Source organism: Tachyglossus aculeatus, chromosome X1, assembly GCF_015852505.1.
Source record: "Tachyglossus aculeatus isolate mTacAcu1 chromosome X1, mTacAcu1.pri, whole genome shotgun sequence".
In the NCBI taxonomy this organism is placed as follows: domain Eukaryota; kingdom Metazoa; phylum Chordata; class Mammalia; order Monotremata; family Tachyglossidae; genus Tachyglossus; species Tachyglossus aculeatus.
In genome coordinates this window covers 67,637,902-67,658,137 of record NC_052101.1, presented here as the reverse complement: position 1 = coordinate 67,658,137, position 20,236 = coordinate 67,637,902, and the positions used below count along the sequence as shown (strand labels likewise).

Genomic DNA, 20,236 nt, shown 5'->3' with positions numbered 1-20,236 from the left:
GGCTGAGAAGGTCAGTGAGCATGAGCTGACTGCCTTGGTACCTCCAAAAATGTGGTACCTCCACAGAACACACTCTGGCATTTGGAACAGCCAGCAGGCTAGCCTGTAAAGGTCATCGTTTGTTCTTCACTCTCTGAAAAACTGGTCTCAGCCCAGAACTCCCATTGACTACAAAGTGAGGTCTGGGCTTGGATCAGCTCCCCAGGGGGCGTTGCCTCCATTGGCAAGCTATAATCTCATTGTATTTTCCATTTGTTGTCAGGGTGCCCACAGAGGCATGGAAGATGGCTCTGCCTGGAGAGTTGAAAAACAGCAGTAAGAAGAGGGAGACATGACCTGTCTTGCTTTGGGAAAAAAAGAAAAACAAGTCTCTGAAACTGTCTTCAGTGTGCGTGCAGAACCTCCTAGAGTGCATATTAGTTTCATCTGGCAAATCAGCTTATAAAGGGGAAAGCTATGGTAAGTGTCCCTTGAAAAGCTCAACTGCATCTTTCACTTTAATTTGCCCTGCCCTTTAGCTGCCACCAAAAGTTGAGTGGCAGCAGGAGATGGTCAGCAAGATTATGGAACTAGTCCAATTTATGAGCTGGAATTAAATCCCTGCAGGAGGCTGATACTGTATAGATATAAAGGTGAGCTCTGGGAATTCCTATTTCTTGGAACCAGGACCTTCATCTGGGTTTCCCCACCAGGAATAATAATACTCTTATTAATAACAATGATTTTAATAATAATGATCAGTAAGTGCTTATTATATGACAACCACTGTACCAAGCCCTGGGGTAAATATAAGATAATCAGGACAGATACAATCAGTCTAAGTAGGAGGGAGAACAGGCATTTAACCCCCTTTTACATATAAGATAATAATTATGGTATTTGTTAAGCGCTTACTATGTGCCAGGCACTGCATTAAGCGCTGGGGTGGATACAAGAAAATCGGTTTGGACAGAGTCCCTGTTCCACACGGGGCTAACAGTCTCAATCTCCATTTATAGATAAGGCAACTGAGGCACAGAGAAGTTAAGTGACTTGCTCAAGGTCACAAAGCAGGGAAGTAATAACTGGAATTAGAGCACAGGACCTCTGACTCCCAGGCCTGTGCTCTTTCTATGGAAAAACAATATTGTGGTGATGACTCTGAGGCAAGGAATTTTTCAACAAAAAACTACCTCAGTAACTTTGGCATAACTGCCATTTTATGTTGAATTTTCAATTTGAATTGAACAGTAAAAGTAGGTACTAATCACTAAAGGGCAATTCTTTGGTTTAGGGTTTCATTCAGTTCATGGAAATTATTCTGCAGAGCTTTTCCTTGAGGTTTTTAATGCAGTTAGCTGCTTAACTGAAGCCATGGATATGAAGTATCCCAGCAGTGGCAAATATTTAATGCTTAACCATAATGGAAAAACCCAGACCGATGGTAACTAGAGTGGAACTTGGTGATAAAATAAGAAACTGCCAAGAAGTTTTACCATTTGTGCAGCAGGGAGAAAAACAAGTCAAGCCTGAATAAAGCTATGAGTGAGGCCCTATTTCTGAAGGGAAACATACAGTGATATAAACTATTGGATTCTTTTGAGAAACAGAATGTTTTACCAGAGGCTTTTATTTAATTTCACTCTGTGATGGTTTCCATGGCTTGACCTTCCATTAAAATAAAGCTTGGAATTTCCATTTCTTTGACTGAAAGACATATTATGAAACTGGATGTACTGTCAGAAACTGGGGAAAGAAATTTGACCTGCATTGCCCCATGTAAATCCACTAAAATTCTATCATCAGCTCTTCCCCTTTAAACAGGTGTAAGCATAAAACACCTATTGTCATTAACCAGCATATAGGATAAATAGAATGAACATGACTCTGCCAGTTAATCTACCTGCGATAAAGAGTACTGTTTTTATCTCGTGCCATTTCAAAGGTCCTAAGGGATGAGTCTTATTGTGACACAAAGTCAGCATTGTCTTTTGAATACACTGAGACTTTTAAATTGACCTTTTATATTTTCCTCAATTATGCTAAGCACCATATTTATTTTATTATGCTATTTGTACAGAAAGGAATATGTTTCCATAGGTGAACTATCACGTGTCAAGCTTTGGAAATTTTGCAAAATGACACTCCCATTGCTCAGATGGAAACATTCTAGAAAATGAAAGAATTCTGTCCTTTATTTGGTGAATTTTTATGATCAAGATAACCTGCTCAAAATCACTATTTGATTAAAAAATTCAAGTAAATTTTGAAAGTAAGAGAGATTTTTAATTGGACTATATTTGATATGTCAAGATAGTACTGGAGGCACAGAAAACAAACTCGCTAGTAACTCCATAACACATACGTAGGAATTCAGGCAGTATTCTGATAAAGATGGTTCTAGTGTCCTGGTAAACTTCAGTGATTGAAATGTTCTTTCAAATACATGGACTTTTTCCTTCACATATGCACTATCCTTTATTACCAGAAGAAAACCCTGCTGATGGTGAAATTCACTTATGGTTGCATATGTGATGGAAAAGGCCAATGTGGACCCCCTGGTCCTGGCTGCACTGTGCACACCAAGAGCTGTCCCTTGTGCTGTTACGTTTGATATTTGCAGTATCTGGAGCGGTTTTTGCTTTGCCTCCTTGTCTCTTGATTATTATGAGGCTTCTCCTTAAAGAGAACTGCTCCCTTTTTGATTACAGTATACTGTACTGATTTATCTGTGGCAATTGATTCCCAGATTTCATTTGGGGTGCAGCACTGTCTCCTTTCCTCTTCTCCCACTCCCTTGTATTCATTTTATTCATCCCCCCTCCCAGCCCCTTAGCACTTACATACATCATTGTTATTTATTTATTTATATAAATAAATAAATATTATATTAAATATTATAAATATTATAAAAATAAATAAGAATAAATTCATTTATTAAAGTAATAATATTTATTTACTTATTTATTAAGTGGCGGAGCCAGGATTAGTACCCATGACCTCTCACTCCCAATAATAATAATAATAATAATGATGGCATTTATTAGTGCTTACTAATGTGCAAAGCACTGTTCTAAGCGCTGGGGAGGTTACAAGGAGATCAGGTTGTCCCACGGGGGGCTCACAGTCCTAATCCCCATTTTACAGATGAGGGAACTGAGGCCCAGAGAAGTGAAGTGACTTGCCCAAAGTCACACAGCTGACACAGTTGGCGGAGCCAGGACTTGAACCCATGACCTCTGACTCCAAAGCCCGGGCTCTTTCCACTGAGCCATGCTGCGTCTCCATCATGCATCCAAATATCCTAAGGACCTCTGAAGGGTAGACACTATAAAATTGACCATTATTGTGCAGGCCTCAGAACTGTTTCTACAGTAGTACTTATCATTATTACTAATATTATTATTGTATTTGTTAAGTGCTTAGTATGTGTCAAGCACTGTACTAGGTCCTGGGGTAGATACAAGTTAATCAGGTTGGACACAGTTCCTGTCTCACACGGGGCTCACAGTCAAAATAAGAGGGAGAACTGCTATTGAATCTCCATTTTACAGGTGAGGAAACTGAGGAACAGAGAAGTTCAATAACTTCCCCAAGGTCACACAGTACCAATTGGAAGAGCTGGGATTAGAACCCAGGTTCTCTGACTCCTAGGTCTGTGCTCTCTCCATTAGGCCATGCTGCTTTTCCAATCTGAATCAATCATTCATTCATTCATTCAATCATATTTATTGAGTGCTTATTATGTGAAGAGCACTGTACTAAGAGCTTGGAAAGTACAATTCAGCAATAAAGAGAGACAATCCCTGCCCACAATGGGCTTACAGTCTAGAACGGGGGGAGACAGACATCAAAACAAGTAAACAGGCATCAATAGCATCAATATAAATAAACAAAATTATAGATTCATTCATTCATTCATTCAATCGTATTTATTGAGTGCCTACTGTGTGGAGGGCACTGTACTAAGTGCTTGGGAAGTACAAGTTGGCAACATATAGAGACGGTCCCTACCCAACAACGGGCTCACAGTCTAGAAGGGGGAGACAGACAACAAAACAAAACATGTGGACAGGTGTCATCAGAATAAATAGAAATAAAGCTAGATCATCATCATCATCATCAATCATATTTATTGAGTGCTTACTGTGTGTAGAGCACTGTACTAAGCGCTTGGGAAGTACAAGTTGACAACATATAGAGACAGTCCCTACCCAACAATGGGCTCACAGTCTAAAAGGGGGAGACAGAGAACAAAACCAAACATACTAACAAAATAAAATAAATAGAATAGATATGCACAAGTAAAATAAATAAATAAATAGAGTAACAAATATGTACAAACATATATACATGTATACAGGTGCTGTGGGGAAGGGAAGGAGGTAAGATGGGGGGGATAGAGAGGGGGGCGAGGGGGAGAGGAAGGAAGGGGCTCAGTCTGGGAAGGCCTCCTGGAGTAGGTGAGCTCTCAGTAGGGCCTTGAAGGGAGGAAGAGAGCTAGCTTGGCGGATGGGCAGAGGGAGGGCATTCCAGGCCCGGGGGATGATGTGGGCTGGGGGTCGATGGCAGGACAGGCGAGAACGAGGTACGGTGAGGAGATTAGCGGCAGAGGAGCGGAGGGTGCGGGGTGGGCTGTAGAGGGAGAGAAGGGAGGTGAGGTAGGAGGGGGCGAGGTGATGGAGAGCCTTGAAGCCCAGGGTGAGGAGTTTCTGCCTGATGCGCAGATTGATTGGTAGCCACTGGAGATTTTTGAGGAGGGGAGTAACATGCCCAGAACGTTTCCGGACAAAGACAATCCGGGCAGCAGCATGAAGTATGGATTGAAGTGGGGAGAGACACGAGAATGGGAGATCAGAGAGAAGGCTGATGCAGTAGTCCAGACGGGATAGGATGAGAGCTTGAATGAGAAGGGTAGCGGTGTGGATGGAGAGGAAAGGGCGGATCTTGGCAATGTTGCGGAGCTGAGACCGGCAGGTTTTGGTGACGGCTTGGATGTGAGGGGTGAACGAGAGAGTGGAGTCGAGGATGACACCAAGTTTGCGGGCTTGTGAGATGGGAAGGATGGTAGTGCCGTCAACAGAGATGGGAAAGTCGGGGAGAGGGCAGGGTTTGGGAGGGAAGACAAGGTGTTCAGTCTTGGACATGTTGAGTTTCAGGTGGCAGGCAGACATCCAGATGGAGATGTCCTGAAGGCAGGAGGAGATGCGAGCCTGGAGAGAGGGGGAGAGAGCAGGGGCAGAGATGTAGATCTGGGTGTCATCAGTGTAGAGATGATAGTTGAAGCCGTGGGAGCGAATGAGGTCACCAAGGGAGTGCGTGTAGATCAAGAACAGAAGGGGACCAAGCACTGAACCTTGGGGAACCCCCACATTAAGGGGGTGGGAGGGGGAGGAGGAGCCTGCAAAAGAGACTGAGAATGAACAACCGGAGAGATAAGAGGAGAACCAGGAGAGGACGGAGTCTGTGAAGCCAAGGTCAGATAGCGTGTTGAGGAGAAGGGGGTGGTCTACAGTGTCGAAGGCAGCTGAGAGGTCGAGGAGGATTAGTATAGGGTATGAGCCGTTGGATTTTGCAAGCAGGAGGTCATTGGTGACCTTTGAGAGGGCAGTTTCTGTGGAATGTAGGGTACAGAAGCCAGACTGGAGGGGGTCGAGGAGAGTGTTGTTGTTGAGGAAATCGAGGCAGCGCATGTAGACAACTCGTTCAAGGAGTTTGGAAAGGAATGGTAGGAGGGATATGGGGCGATAACTAGAAGGTGAGGTGGGGTCAAGAGAGGGTTTTTTTAGGATGGGAGAGACATGGACATGTTTGAAGGCAGAGGGGAAGGAACCAGTGGAGAGTGAGCGGTTGAAGATGGAAGTTAAGGAGGGGAGAAGGGATGGAGCGAGAGATTTCATGAGATGAGAGGGAATGGGGTCAGAAGCACAGGTGGCCAGAGTAGCACTTGAGAGGAGGGATGAGAGCTCCTCTGAGGATACTGCTGGGAAGGATGGGAGAGTAGCAGAGAGTGTTGAGAGCTGGGGGGTTGGAGAAGGTGGGGAAGTGACTTTGGGGAGGTCGGACCTGATGGATTTAATTTTGTCAATGAAGTAGGAGGCCAGATCGTTTGGGGTGAGGGAAGGAGGAAGGGGAAGAACGGGGGGCCTGAGAAGGGAGTTGAATGTACGGAAGAGCTGGCGGGGGCGATGGACATGGGTGTCAATAAGGGAGGAGAAATAGTTTTGTCTGGCAGAGGAGAGGGCCGAGTTAAGGCAGGAAAGGATAAACTTGTAGTGAACGAGGTTGGCATGGTGTTTAGACTTTCACCAGCAGTGTTTGGCAGCTCAAGCATAAGAGCGAAGGAGGCGGACAGTGGCTGTGATCCAGGGCTGTGGGTTAGTTGTACGAGAGCGTCGAAGGGAAAGGGGAGCGAGTGAGTCTAGCTGAGTAGAAAGGGTAGAGTTGAGAGCAGTAATCTGATAATCAAGACTGAGTAGAGAGGAGAGGGCGGCAAGGTGGGGTGTGAAGCACTCCGAAAGATGGATGGGGTCAAGAGAGCGGAGATCTCTGTGAGGGAGTAATATGGATTTACAGGGGAAAGGAGTGTGAGTGAGGATGCAGGTGAGAAGATTATGATCAGAGAGAGGGATTTCAGAGTTGGTGATGGTGGACACAGTGCAGCGATAGGAGATGATGAGGTCGAGGGTATGACCAAGTTGGTGAGTGGGTGAGGTGGGGTGGAGGAAGAGGTTGGCAGCGTCGAGGAGAGATAGAAGGCGGGCAGCAGAGTAGTCATCAGGGATATCCATGTAGATGTTGAAGTCTCCGAGGATCAGAGTGGGCATGGAGAAGGAGAGAAGGAAGGTGAGGAAGGGGTCAAAGCCATTAAAGAAGTTGGAAGTAGGGCCGGGAGGGCGGTAGATGACGGCTGCAAGAATCTGGAGGGGGTGGTAGAGGCGAATAATGTGGGCTTCAAAGGAAGGGAAGGAAAGAGAAGGGGGAGGAGGGATAGTGCGAAAGCGACATTGGGGGGGCGAGAAGGAAACCGACACCTCCTCCTTTTCTGGTGATGCACATCATTAATAAAATAAATAGAATAGTAAATATGTACAAGTAAAATAGAGTAATAAATCCATACAAACATATATACAGGTGCTGTGGGGAGGGGAAGGAGGTAGGGCAGGTGGAATCGGGGGGAGGAGAGGAAAAAGGGGGCTCAGTCTGGGAAGGTCTCCTGGAGGAGGTGAGCTCTCAGTATAGATGTATACACATCAAAACAAGTAAACAGGCATTAATATAAATAGAATTATAGTTATATACATATATACACAAGTGTTGTGGGGAGGGGAGTCAGGGTAGAGCAAAGGGAGCAAGTCGGGGTGATGGGTAGGGTAGCTGAGGAAAAGAAGGGCTTAGTCTGGGAAGGCCTATTGGAGGAGGTGAGCCTTCAGTAGGGCTTTGAAGGGGGGAAGTGTGATTGTTTGGCAGATTTGAGGAGGGAGGGCATTCCAGGCAAGGGGTAGGTTGATGGCGGGACAGGCGAAAATGAAGCACAGAGAGAAGGTTAGCACCAGAGGAGCGGAGTGTGTGGGCCGGGATGTAGAAGGAGAGAAGGGAGGTGAGGTAGGAGGGGGCAAGGTGATGGAGAGCTTTGAAGCCAATAGTGAGGAGTTTTTGCTTGATCAATCTTCTGACTGTAAGATCTTTGTAGGCAGGGAATGTGTCTACCAACTCTGTTTTATTGTACTTGCCCAAGCACTTAGTAGAGCACTCTGGACACGGTAAGTGCTCAATAAAGTCAATCAATCAATGGTATTAATTAAGCCCTGATTGTGTACAGAGCATAGAGTGGGGTGGATATCAAGTGCTTAAAAAGTACAGAGCTAATCAAGGGTGACACAGAAGGGAGAGGAAGTAGGGGAATGAGGGCTTAGACAGGGAAAGTCTTGTGGAGAAGATAGGAGTTTAATAAGGCTTTGAAAGTGAACCGTGAGACTTGTGTGGGACAGGCACTGTCTGCTTTGCAGTGTATTTATTCCTGTGCTTAGTATAGTGCTTAACCCTATGGCTCCCTCCATTTTTTCTCCCCATCTCCCTCTTACCATTCCTCTCCAAACTCCCTGAGTTGTCTGCATCCATTGTGTCCACGTCCTCTCCTCCAGTTTTCTCCTTGATCCCCTCCAGTCTGGCTTCTGTCCTCTTCACACCACAGAAACTACCCTCTCAAAGGTCGACTTCTTGCCAAATCTAATGGCCTTTACTCCATCCTAATCCTCCTTGACCTCTCAGCTGCCTTTGATATTGTTGACCACACCCTTCTCCTGGAAACATTATGCAACCTTGGCTTCACTGACACTGCTTCTTCTGGTTCTCCTCTCTCTCTCCTCTCTCTCTCTGGCCATTCCTTCTCAGTCTATTTTGCAGGTGCCTCCTCTGCCTCCCACCCCCAAATTGTGGAAGTCCCTCAAGACTCAATTATTGCTCCCCTTCTACACCCACTCTCTTGGAGAAATCATTTGCTCACAAGACTTCACTTACTATCTCCATGTGGATGACTCCCAAATCTACATCTCCAGACCTGATCTCTCTCGTTCTCTGTTGTTTCACCTTTCCTCCTGTCTTCATCTCTACTTGGATGTCCTGCTGACACCACAAATTTAACAAATTTAAAACAGAATTCCTTATCTTCAATCATATTTATTGAATACTTACTATGTGCCGAGCACTATACTAAGTGGTTGGGAGAGTATCTTCTTACCCAAACCCTGTCCTCCCATTCTCTTTCCCATCACTATGGACAGCACCACCATCCTTACTATCTCACAAGCCCATAACCCTGGTGTTATCCTTGACTCATCTCTTCCATTCAACCCACATATTCAATCTGTCACCAAATCCTGTCGATTCGATCTTCACAATTGCTAAAATCTGTCCTTTGCATTCCATCCAAACTGCTACCATGTTAATCCAAGCACTGTGCTCTATCCACTATCACACCCATTGTCCTCGACTCATCTCTCTCATTCAACCCACATATTTAATCTGTAACCATATGCTGTCAGTCCTTCCTCAACATTTCTAAAATCTGCTCTTCCCTCTCCATCCAAACTGCTACTATGCTGATCCAAGCACTTATGCTATACAGCCTTGATTATTGCATCAACCTCCTTGCTGACCTCCCTGCCTCCTGTCTCTCTCCACTTCAGTCCATACTTCACTCTGCTGCCCAGATAATTTTTCTACAAATCTGTTCAGTCATTGTTTCACCATTCCTCAAGAACCTTAGGTGGTTGCCCATCCACTTCCACATTAAACAGAAACTCCTTACCATAGATAAATTCCTTAGAGAAGCAGCATGGCCTAGTAGCAAGACCACAGGTTTGGGAGTCAGAGGTTGCAGGTTCTAATCCCGGCTCTGTCACTTGTCTGCTGTGTGACCTTAGGCAAGTCACTTAACTTCTCTGTGCCTCAGTTACCTCATCTGTAAAATGGGGATTGAGACTGTGAGCCTCATGCGGGACAGGGACTGTGTCCAGCCTGATTACCTTATATGTACCCCAGCACTTAGAACAGTGCTTGGCACATAGAAAGGGCTTAACAAATATAATTATAATTATTATTATTATAAGCTTTAAATCACTCAATCACCTTGCCCCCTCCTACCTCACTTCACTGCTCTCCTACTACATCCCAGACTGCACACATCACTCCTCTAATGCCAACCTATTCACTGCACCTCGATCTTGTCTATCTGGCCGCCAACCTGTCACCCATATCCTGGATCCATTAAAATTCACATCTTGTATAACTTCCATATTGCCAAATTAAGGGACAGTTTTATAGCAAGTCAGAATTAACCTAAATAAATTGACCTATGTAACCATATAAAGTGGTCATTAAAATCCATTAGTTTCACACCTCCAAAGTTTGGGAATTTAGAATACGTTCCAGCAACAGTTCAATGGCAAATGCAAGATTTGTTAACATAAGAGTTGCGTAGTATTCATATTATGTCACCAAAATTATGCAGACAAAATTACATCTAATTTTTGGCCAAAATCAGGTGTAATCTTTGCTAAGCCAGAAGTTTTTTATGATGATTCAATGTAGCAGGATGGGCATCAGAATTTATTGCAAATACATCATTGCCAAGAACTTACCACATGGAATGTGCAGATGGAGCACAGCAGCTGAAAAACTGAAAATATAGTTAGAAAATGTGCTACTTTTGTTGCTGGGGGTTACATTGAGCCAATAGGCACAATAGCGTTGCACACATTGTACCTAAGAATGTAAATGCCATTCTTACATCAGATAATTGTCTCTCTAGTTCAGTATTCTGTCCGTGATAATGGCCCAAAAATACACTCAGGAGAAGAATGTTATTATTGCCCTCTTTACCTCCATCCTCATGGCCAGGGATGTGACTTCTAATTACTCTAGCTCTCTCCTTTAACATCCTTAATGTTTTCTTCATTAAAGACCACTCACCCTTGAATGTATTCAAACCATTTTTGAACCTATTTATATTTTCTGCCTCCACAGCTTCCAAATCTAACCCGAGCACTGTTTGTATTGTTACATGGTGGGATAGACCACATTAATCTGATAGATGAAAGGAATAACAAACTGAGCAGGTTTTACTCTTGAGGATAGTATAAGATAGTATACAAAATGAGCTGTGAGTTTGGCAGAAGAAAAGAAGAAGAATTTTTCAAAGATAGTATTGATACCTTTCAAGGCCTGATGCATAGATGTGGCTTTGGTTTCCAAAGTAGCATACCATTAAAAAATTTCCTCTGGGAGGACCCTCAAAGTTTGTGTGTTTCTTGACATATCTGTTCACTTCATCCATTTAAACAATCAAGCCTCATTGTCAAATCATCCTGCCTTTTTGAAGAGTGATAAAAATGCTACAAAGAACATTAAAGTTAGGAATGATAGTTAACTGTGGTGCTTAAGTGCTTACTATAAACCAAGCCCTCGTCTAAGCACTGGGGTAGATATAGTCAGGTTGGACACAGTCCTGTCTCTCATGGGGCTCACAGTTTTAAGTTGGAGGGTGAACAGGCATTTCATCGCCATTTTACAGATGTGGTAACTGAGGCACAGAGAAATTAAGTGACTTTCCCAAAGTCACACAGCAGACACATGGCAGAGCTGGGATTAAGAACCCAGGTCTTCTGATTCCCAGGTCCGCGCTCTTTCCACTAGGCCATTCAAATGTTTAGTACTGTGCTCTGCATGCAGTAAGCACTCAGTAAATATGATTGAATAATAATAATGGCATTTGTTAAGAACTTACTATGTGCCAACCACTGTTTTATGCAGTGGGGGGCAGGATACAAAGTCATCGGGTTGTCCCACGTGGGGCTCACAGTCTCCATCCCCATTTTACAGATGAGGTAACTGAGGCCCAGAGAAGGGAAGTGACTTCTGACTCGTAAGCCTGCCTAGAACCCATGACCTCTGACTTACTTGCGCATTGAGGAGCAGCATTCATTTATTCAGTGTGGCTCAGTGTCAGGTGCTGCTCCTCAACATGCAAGTAATTACTATAAAAAATAGCTGTAATTATAGGAGGCATTTCCTGACTAATTTCCATTCCTTTCTGGTCATAACAATCCATCAGTCACCTCAGCACTCGAGCATTATTTATTTCACTCCTCATCATTTGCATCTATTCTTTACTCTTTTATTAACTGCATATTCAATAATTTGTGTTTATTTATCTTCGGTCATTAGATTTTCAGCTCCTTGAGGGAAAGAATTGTGTTTTTTTATTCTCAGGTTTGTTCCCCAAGATCTCTGTACAGTGCCCAGTACACAGTAGGAGCTCATGAACTTCTGCTGTTTTTGTTGAAGAGAGCAACAATAATAATAGTGTGATCTAAAATGGAGGTGGCTTTCCCTGGTGAAATCATTTGTACCAGTCTATCTCACTGGGATTCAGGCTTTCATATTTCTGTGCCAACATTCAAATTGCTTTCTCCTCACTCCTAGTTCAATAAAATTATATTGAAAAGGCCAGAAATAACAGATTAAGATTATTTCAATAGTTCAGCAAATGACCTCTGACAGGAATTCTTGGGATTAGTATAAATACATGATGGGTGTTCTGAGAATCATTCAGAAAAAAAAATGGTCAGTGCAGAAAAGGAAGTATTAATCACAGAATTCACTTCCATTACCATCCCTCTCCTCTGACAGGTGATTTCTGAAGGAAGTCCCTCCCATTTCTGTCTAGGTTTGTAAAAGCTGAACCTGATTGAAAATGTCTAGACCAAGAAAGCAAACTGTAGCTGCCAAACTGGCAGGCTGGGATATTGGCTTGATGCAAAGTGAGTTAGAGTTTACCCCCTGGATTTTGGTGATTACAGAACAATTGTCCTACAGATCAATCAATCAATCAATCAATCGTATTTATTGAGTGCTTACTGTGTGCAGAGCACTGTACTAAGCGCTTGGGAAGTACAAGTTGGCAACATATAGAGACAGACCCTACCCAACAGTGGGCTCACAGTCTAGAAGGGGGAGACAGAGAACAAAACCAAACATACTAACAAAATAAAATAGAATAGATATGTACAAGTAAAATAAATAAATAAATAGAGTAATAAATATGTACAAACATATATACATATATACAGGTGCTGTGGGGAAGGGAAGGAGGTAAGATGGGGGGATGGAGGGGGGATGAGGGGGAGAGGAAGGAAGGGTCTCAGTCTGGGAAGGCCTCCTGGAGGAGGTGAGCTCTCAGTAGGGCCTTGAAGGGAGGAAGAGAGCTAACTTGGCAGATGAAAAATATGGAACGCTTCACGAATTTGCGTGTCATCCTCGCGCAGATATTCATGTGTGAGTTGAGTAAGGGAGAGGGAAATCCTCCCAGACGTTATATTTCTACATTTAGTCCCTTTAAGAATGGCTTACCACATTTTATATGAGAGAGAAAAAGCAGCTGCAGCTTGGGTTCTTTTCCATACTGGAAAGTTAGAGGTGCCAAAAGCTTTTTGATTATGCATGGACAAGGGAGAGATACAGAATAAAACTATTGTGGGCTTGGGGTAGTGGAAACCAGGGGAAGTGAAAGCAGGCCAAAGTTCAGATCCCTGTGACCCCCCCCCCCGGGCCAACCACCCTCCAACAACATCCTCAGACTCCTATCGTTTTGCATGTACTCTCCCTGTGGATACTGCTGGGGCTATTTTTAGTCCAGCAGTTTCCATGGCATAAGTACATGGTACGGTCCCAACACCACAGACATCATGGCTGTGGTGCACCTTGTTTCCCCCAATTTTTAGTGCCCTACACTTAGGTCACTAGTCTTTTAAAGGTATTACCTTGAGAAAAGGAGGTAAAAGTTCACAGATATTTCATCTGCCTTCATTTAGACAGCCGTCCATTGTATTCAGAGATGACATTACTAATGATGAAAGCCTATCTGTGGACAAGTGTGGCTGAAAAGGATTATGCCTGATTGATAATCCATTCCACATTGTGTGTGCATGTAAAGGTTAACCTTCACCATATGGATGGAGTTTATCACATGCAGAGCTTGTCATTTTTCAATCTTCCTCATGGCTTTCCAATCTCCCCAGTAACAGTAAACCAAGAATCATATTCTGTTTCTTTATTCCCACTCTATGCACTCTGCTTCATAGGCATATTCCTATTCATTCACAGGGATGAATCCACAGCATTCATTTATCGTTCAGCTGATCCTTTCTGTTCTAAGGGTAGAAACTCACTTGTCACAAGAAGACCCAGAGTCAGAGGACTCCAATTGATTTTGACTGTGTTCCATTTCAGTCACTGATATTTGAGTGTTTACTGCGTGCAGAGAATAGACATGATACCTGTCCTCAAGGAGCTTACGGCCAAGGGTAAGAGGGGGCAGACATTAAAATAAATGATAGCTAGGGGAAGTGGCATGTAAGTGCTGTGGGGCTCGGGTGGGGTGGATATTAAAGTGCTAAAGGATGATATGGGGCTGGAAGGATTAGAATCAAAGTCCTCAAGGGGTACAGATCCAAGTGCAAAGGCAGTGCAGAAGGGAGGGTGAATAGTGAGTGAAATGAATAGTCAAGGAGGGCGTCTTGGAGGAGGTGTGATTTTAGTAAGGCTTTTAAAGGTGGGAAGAGTGGTGGTCTGTCAGATATGAAGGGGAGGGAGTTTCAGGCTAGAGGGAGGATGTGGGCAAGTGGTCATTCTCCTCACTCCAGTTCATATTTGACTCTGCTGCCTGGATCATTTTTCTATGAAAATATTCAGGACATATCACCCCACTCCTGAAACTCCAGTGGTTGCCCATCCACCTTCACATCAAACAAAAACTCCTCACCACTGGCTTTAATAATGTTCACCACTTACTGTGTGCCAAGCACTTTTCTGAAAGCACTCCACCACCTTGCCCCCTCCTAATAATAACAATAATAATAATAATGATGGCATTTATTAAGCACTTACTATGTGCAAAGCACTTCTCTCCTTTACAACCCAGCCTACACACTTCACTCCTCTAGTGCAGAATCTTCTCACTGTGCCTTGATCTTGCCTGTCTTCTGCCAACTCCTAACCCACATCCTGCCTCTGGCCTGGAGTGCCCTCCCTCCTCAAATTTGACAGACAATTACTATCACCTATTTCTGAGTCTTATTGAAGGCATATCTCCTCCAAGAGGCCTTCCCAGACTAAGCCCCACTTTTCCTCATCTCCCATTCCCTTCTGCGTCACTCTGATTTGCTCCCTTTGCTCTTACCCCTCCCTGCCCCACAGCACTTCTGTACATATCTGTAATTTTAGTTATTTATATTGATGTCTGTCTCCCCTATTGATGTCTGTTTCCCCACCTCTAGTCGTTGTGGGCAGGGAATGTGACTGTTTATTGTTGTATCGTACTCTCCCAAGCACTTAGTACAGTGCTCAGCACACAGTAAGTGATCAAAAAATATGATTGAATGAATGAAATGGACAAGATCAAGTTAATAATAAAAATTGTAGTATTTATTAAGTACTGACTATGCTTCAACAGTGAGTAGGTTGGTGTTAGAGGAGAGATGTATGTGGGCTGGGTTAGAGTAAGAGATTCACAAGGTCAAACTTTGGCCTGTGGTCCTTGATCATGTGGCCTAGTGGATGGACCATGGGCCTGGGAATCAGAGGGACATGGGTTCTAATTGTGGCTCTACCACATGTCTGCTGCGTGACCTTGGACAAGTCACTTCACTTCTCTGTGCCTCAGGGACTATATCCAACCTGATTAGCTTGTATCTCTCACAGCACTTAGTATAGTGCCTGGCTCAACAAATACCATTAAACAAAGAGAGAGAGAATCCTCATTCTAAAAAATATTTTTTCAAGTACAGGAACTATAGAAAAAGACCCTAATTCAGGTCTCAATCTAACCTAATGTGTCCAGACCTCTCACACTACTCAGGATAGGATACTCATTGATCTCCCTGTCAAACAGCTAGTGGAACCCGAAAATTCCTTTATGGCCCGGGCAGCCACCATAGCAGGGGTGGAGAGAAGCCTGAAGCAGAGGAATAGCAGTTCAGAGTAGAGAGGGAAAGGCAGCCTCTACTGCTCATACTCCTCTGCTTCTGATCCTCCTATCATGAGCACAATTGCCACTTCCACATTTTTTCTGTAGGTTTCCAACACCTCTGAAGAGTAGCTAGGGGTGGTAGTGGTTCCAGCAACAGCTCTAAAGTAGGGCAATGTATCTACCAATTCTATCATACTGCACTCTCCCAAATGCTTAGTACAATGCTCTGCACACAGTAAGTGCTCAATAAATACCATTGATTCATTGGAAGAGGAAGGGGAAGAGTTTCTTGGTTGACTACTCTGTTTGCTGGTTACTGCTGCCCCAAATGGAAGATAGCTGGTAAATACGAATCAATCAGTCAATCGTATTTATTGAGCACTTACTATGTGCAGAGCACTGTACTAAGCGCTTGGGAAGTACAAGTTGGCAACATATAGAGACAGTCCCTACCCAACAGTGGGCTCACAGAATAAAATATGATTGAATGAGTGTTCCTGTGCTTGTGTGTGTTTGTTTCTCACTGTCTCTGTCTTTCTGTGCCTCCCTAACTGTATCTCTCATCTTCTTTGACTTACTTTCTCTTTCTGTCTGTCTTACCTGCTCTTTTGCCCCCAGTCTCCAGAGGACACGAAACCTCATCCTCCTTGAGATCTGGAAAATATAGTTACCTTAGTCTAGTCTCTCTCTTCACCATGCAGGAAAAATGGCTTGGACCGATTTGTCCTAAAATAAGGGAATGTTTCAGATCACTTTTCTAAGGTTGGTTCAGAAGTTACAAGAATTTAAGCTTCTCCACTTCAGAATTTGCTAATATCTTTTTAAAAGTCTTACCTACAAAAAGTCTATTTAGACCACAATGTTTGAGTAGATTCCATCCCTATCAATTCCATTTCTACCACCTCAACACCCACATCCTTTATCACTAGGAGAAAACGCAAACATCATTGCCTTAGCAGATATACTCAAACTTCCCTGAAAGACAGTGCCCATAAAATAAAAATGATAGGGAGAATGTACCAAATTTCTTTCAAACCTTTGGTCTGATCTTCATTGGGCCTGGGGCAAAAAGACACAAAAAACTACTTGATTCTTGTATTTCCTATATTTCCATGCAACAGAGGTTGCATTCTGACTGCTGGCACCAAGGAGAGAAGGGATTAAGAATAATTTTATTGATTCTCCATCCATCTCTACAAGTGGCACCTCTTTTCATCATTGTCTCTTTGATAAAAGGGCTAAGCTATTAAGCAAACGGACACACTACAGCACTGGTGATAATGGGGGCTTGCTACAAGATTTGGGCTCAAAATGCTCTACTGTCATCCCTTGTAATCCCCCATTTGCATGATTTAGTTAGTAGCAGTGGGGGAGGTGTTTTTTTGGAAAGCTAATGAGAGTGCACCATTCAGCACTACATTTACAGGAAGATTCGGGGCTCTGGAGAAAGGTGATCAGAGTTAGAACTGCTGCATGTGGCCATCTTTGGGGCTCTGAAGAAGTGTGAGTAGCAGACGCAGATAACTAGGTCCCTCATACTGGGTCAGCTCCACACAATCTGCCCTCAAAGCTGTCCATTTTGCAGAGTAAAGAGGAAAGAAACCTTTGATAGCCATCGTCTTAAAAAAGATCCTAAATCCTCCAATAGTATTAAAGAAGTTATATGTGCTTTGAAAACTCTTTCTTTTAAAGCATACTACAGATGTCTAAAATATTTCCTAGCCCACGTTTTTTTCCCTAACCAGCACCCTCAAGGAGATACAGGGTAGGAAAATAAGCAAAACAGATCTAAAATGTCTTCTCCTTCATGAAACATTCTTCAACTAAGCAGAAGAGAAATGTGACTTTCCCTCAGGTCCCATCAATCAATAGTATTTACTACTGCATGCAGATCACTGTACTAAGCAACCCTCTTCTCACACCTCCCTCTTCACTAACCACTTACCTAAACATATCTACCACTTGGCTTGCACAAAATGTGGATAATTTGTACATTACCTATTTATGTATTCAGGGATGGTGCAGGCCTTTTGGCAGCCCTGGGCAAGCTAGTATTCCAAGTGTGCGTGAGGGGCAATTTAAAGACCAGAATGACAGCTGCTGAATTTCTCTTCATTACCTGGATCAAAGGCCAAAAGTCACTGATTCCTGAGTCCAACTCTCCCCTGTACTTGATCTGGAGAAAGAATATTGCTGGCAATGGCTAGTAGTGCCGTTTCTGGGATTGCAAGAGGTTGTCAAACACTCATTCCATTGCAGCCCGGAAAGAAGTAGGGAGCAATCCTCAGGGTCTCTGCTCTTGGGAATTCGGCTACAGGAGGGGTGAGGAAGGACCTGGAAATGGAAGCTGCAAGTAACCACCCACTTTTCCCTCCTTAAAATAAGATCTGTATATATTTATTTAGTATTGGTTCAGAAAGCGGCATGATGCAGCGGATCGAGCATGGGCCTGGAAGTCGTAAGGTCATAGGTTCTATCCTGGCTCCACCACTTGTCTGCCCTGTGGTCTTAGGCAAGTCACTTCAATTCTTTGTGCTTCAGTTACCTCATCTGTAAAATGAGGATTGAGACTGTGAGCCCTACGTGGGACAGGGACTGTGTCCAACCCAATTTGCTTGTATCCTCCTCAGCGTTTAACAAATACCACAATTATTAGCATTATTACTTTGTTCAGTAATTGTTTATTTATCCTTCTATATATCCAACGGATCGTAAGTCCCTTCAGTGCAGGGACTATGCCTGCTTTACTTGGGTTGTCGAGCACCTAGTGTGATGATTAATAAATGGTTTTCATTGGGATGATGATGACACATTTTCATTTTGTGGAAACTTTTTGAGGTTTGAAATTCCAATTACTTTAATTAAATCAGTAGGGAATTCCTGGGAACCATTGGAAGAAGAAATTTACCCAGGCTCCTGGAGGTCCGAAATAGTTACAGCATAGCCCAAAACACTACCTGCACTACCAGAACACAACAGAAGACTACCTTTATGTCAAAACTATCCCCAAGCCTATGTCACAAGGCACAGTTTCACCTCAAATCTTATATCAAAACATATTTTCAGGATACTAAGAAATGGCTTGAATGGACATAGCCAATGTGCTTTGACAAGAATTACTGTTTTGAAGTCTTCATTAAGTACAGTAACCTACAATTTTTCTAAATCAGTTTACTTGATATGAAAAAACCCCAGGGATTACCCATGAAAAATTCATATTGGAAAAACATGATTAAGATTGTCTATTGTTACACCACAGACCTGAAATAAGGCCTCAAAGGCTGAAGGGCTGACTATCTTGTGAAGGATAGCTCACCGAGATAGGCACTAGATCCACCTTCTTTTAGAGAGGCCTTCCTTCTTCAGAGTGACATTTATCAGGGATGGATTTGCAGATTAAAAAATCACTAATATTGGTCCTTCCAGATCTGCTCAGAATTATGTGATCATTTGATGACACTACTCCTACCTCTGAACTGAAAGTTCTTTGCTATCCTCATAAGCACTTTATGCCCCACAATTTTGAACTGCAATGGAGATCATCATCATCATCAATCGTATTTATTGAGCGCTTACTGTGTGCAGAGCACTGTACCAAGTGCTTGGGAAGTACAAGTTGGCAACATATAGAGACAGTCCCTACCCAACAGTGGGCTCACAGTCTAAAAGGGGGAGACAGAGAACAAAACCAAACATACTAACAAAATAAAATAAATAGAATAGATATGTACAAGTAAAATAAATAAATAGAGTAACAAATATGTACAAACATATATACATATATACAGGTGCTGTGGGGAAGGGAAGGAGGTAAGATGGGGGGATGAAGAGGGGGCGAGGGGGAGAGGAAGGAAGGGTCTCAGTCTGGGAAGGCCTCCTGGAGTAGGTGAGCTCTCAGTAGGGCCTTGAAGAGAGGAAGAGAGCTAGCTTGGCTGATGGGCAGGGGGAGGGCATTCCAGGCCCGGGGTCGATGGCAGGACAGGCAAGAACGAGGTATGGTGAGGAGATTAGCGGCAGAGGAGCGTAGGGTGCGGGCTGAGCTGTAGAAGGAGAGAAGGGAGTTGAGGTAGGATGGGGCGAGGTGATGGAGAGCCTTGAAGCGGAGGGTGAGGAGTTTCTGCCTGATGCGCAGATTGATTGGTAGCCACTGGAGATTTTTGAGGAGGGGAGTAACATGCCCAGAACGTTTCTGGACAAAGACAATCCGGGCAGCAGCACGAAGTATGGATTGAAGTGGGAAGAGACATGAGGATGGGAGATCAGAGAGAAGGCTGATGCAGTAGTCCAGACGGGATAGGATGAGTGCTTGAATGAGAAGGGTAGTGGTGTGGATGGAGAGGAAAGGGCGGATCTTGGCAATGTTGCGGAGCTGAGACTGGCAGGTTTTGGTGACGGCTTAGATGTGAGGGGTGAACGAGAGAGCGGAGTCGAGGATGACACCAAGGTTGCGGGCTTGTGAGACGGGAAGGATGGTAGTGCCGTCAACAGAGATGGGAAAGTCAGGGAGTTCAGAGATACAGAAAGCTACTACAAAATTTAAACATGCTCATTGCAGAAGTATTGCTAACAAATAAATTAACTGTAATGGGGCATTTCAGTGTCAGAGTTAGAAGTGTGAGGAACCCTCGAAGAAAAAAAATAGTTCCAGGAGCTGTAAACATGTAACATAACAACACACCAAGGAACAGCTTTTGGGGGGCTACAGTGTCTCTGGAATTGTGGGTTTCA

The 20,236-nt window shown here is 43.6% G+C and overlaps 1 long non-coding RNA gene across 1 annotated transcript in view; it reads left to right on the top strand.

Moving 5' to 3' along the window:
* LOC119950060 overlaps nt 1-20,236 on the top strand; it is a 289,948-nt gene that overhangs the window by 76,990 nt on the left and 192,722 nt on the right. Inside the window, exon 2 of the long non-coding RNA XR_005457332.1 lies at nt 263-459. This is a non-coding gene — a long non-coding RNA (uncharacterized LOC119950060). The remainder of the gene's footprint in view (nt 1-262; nt 460-20,236) is intronic.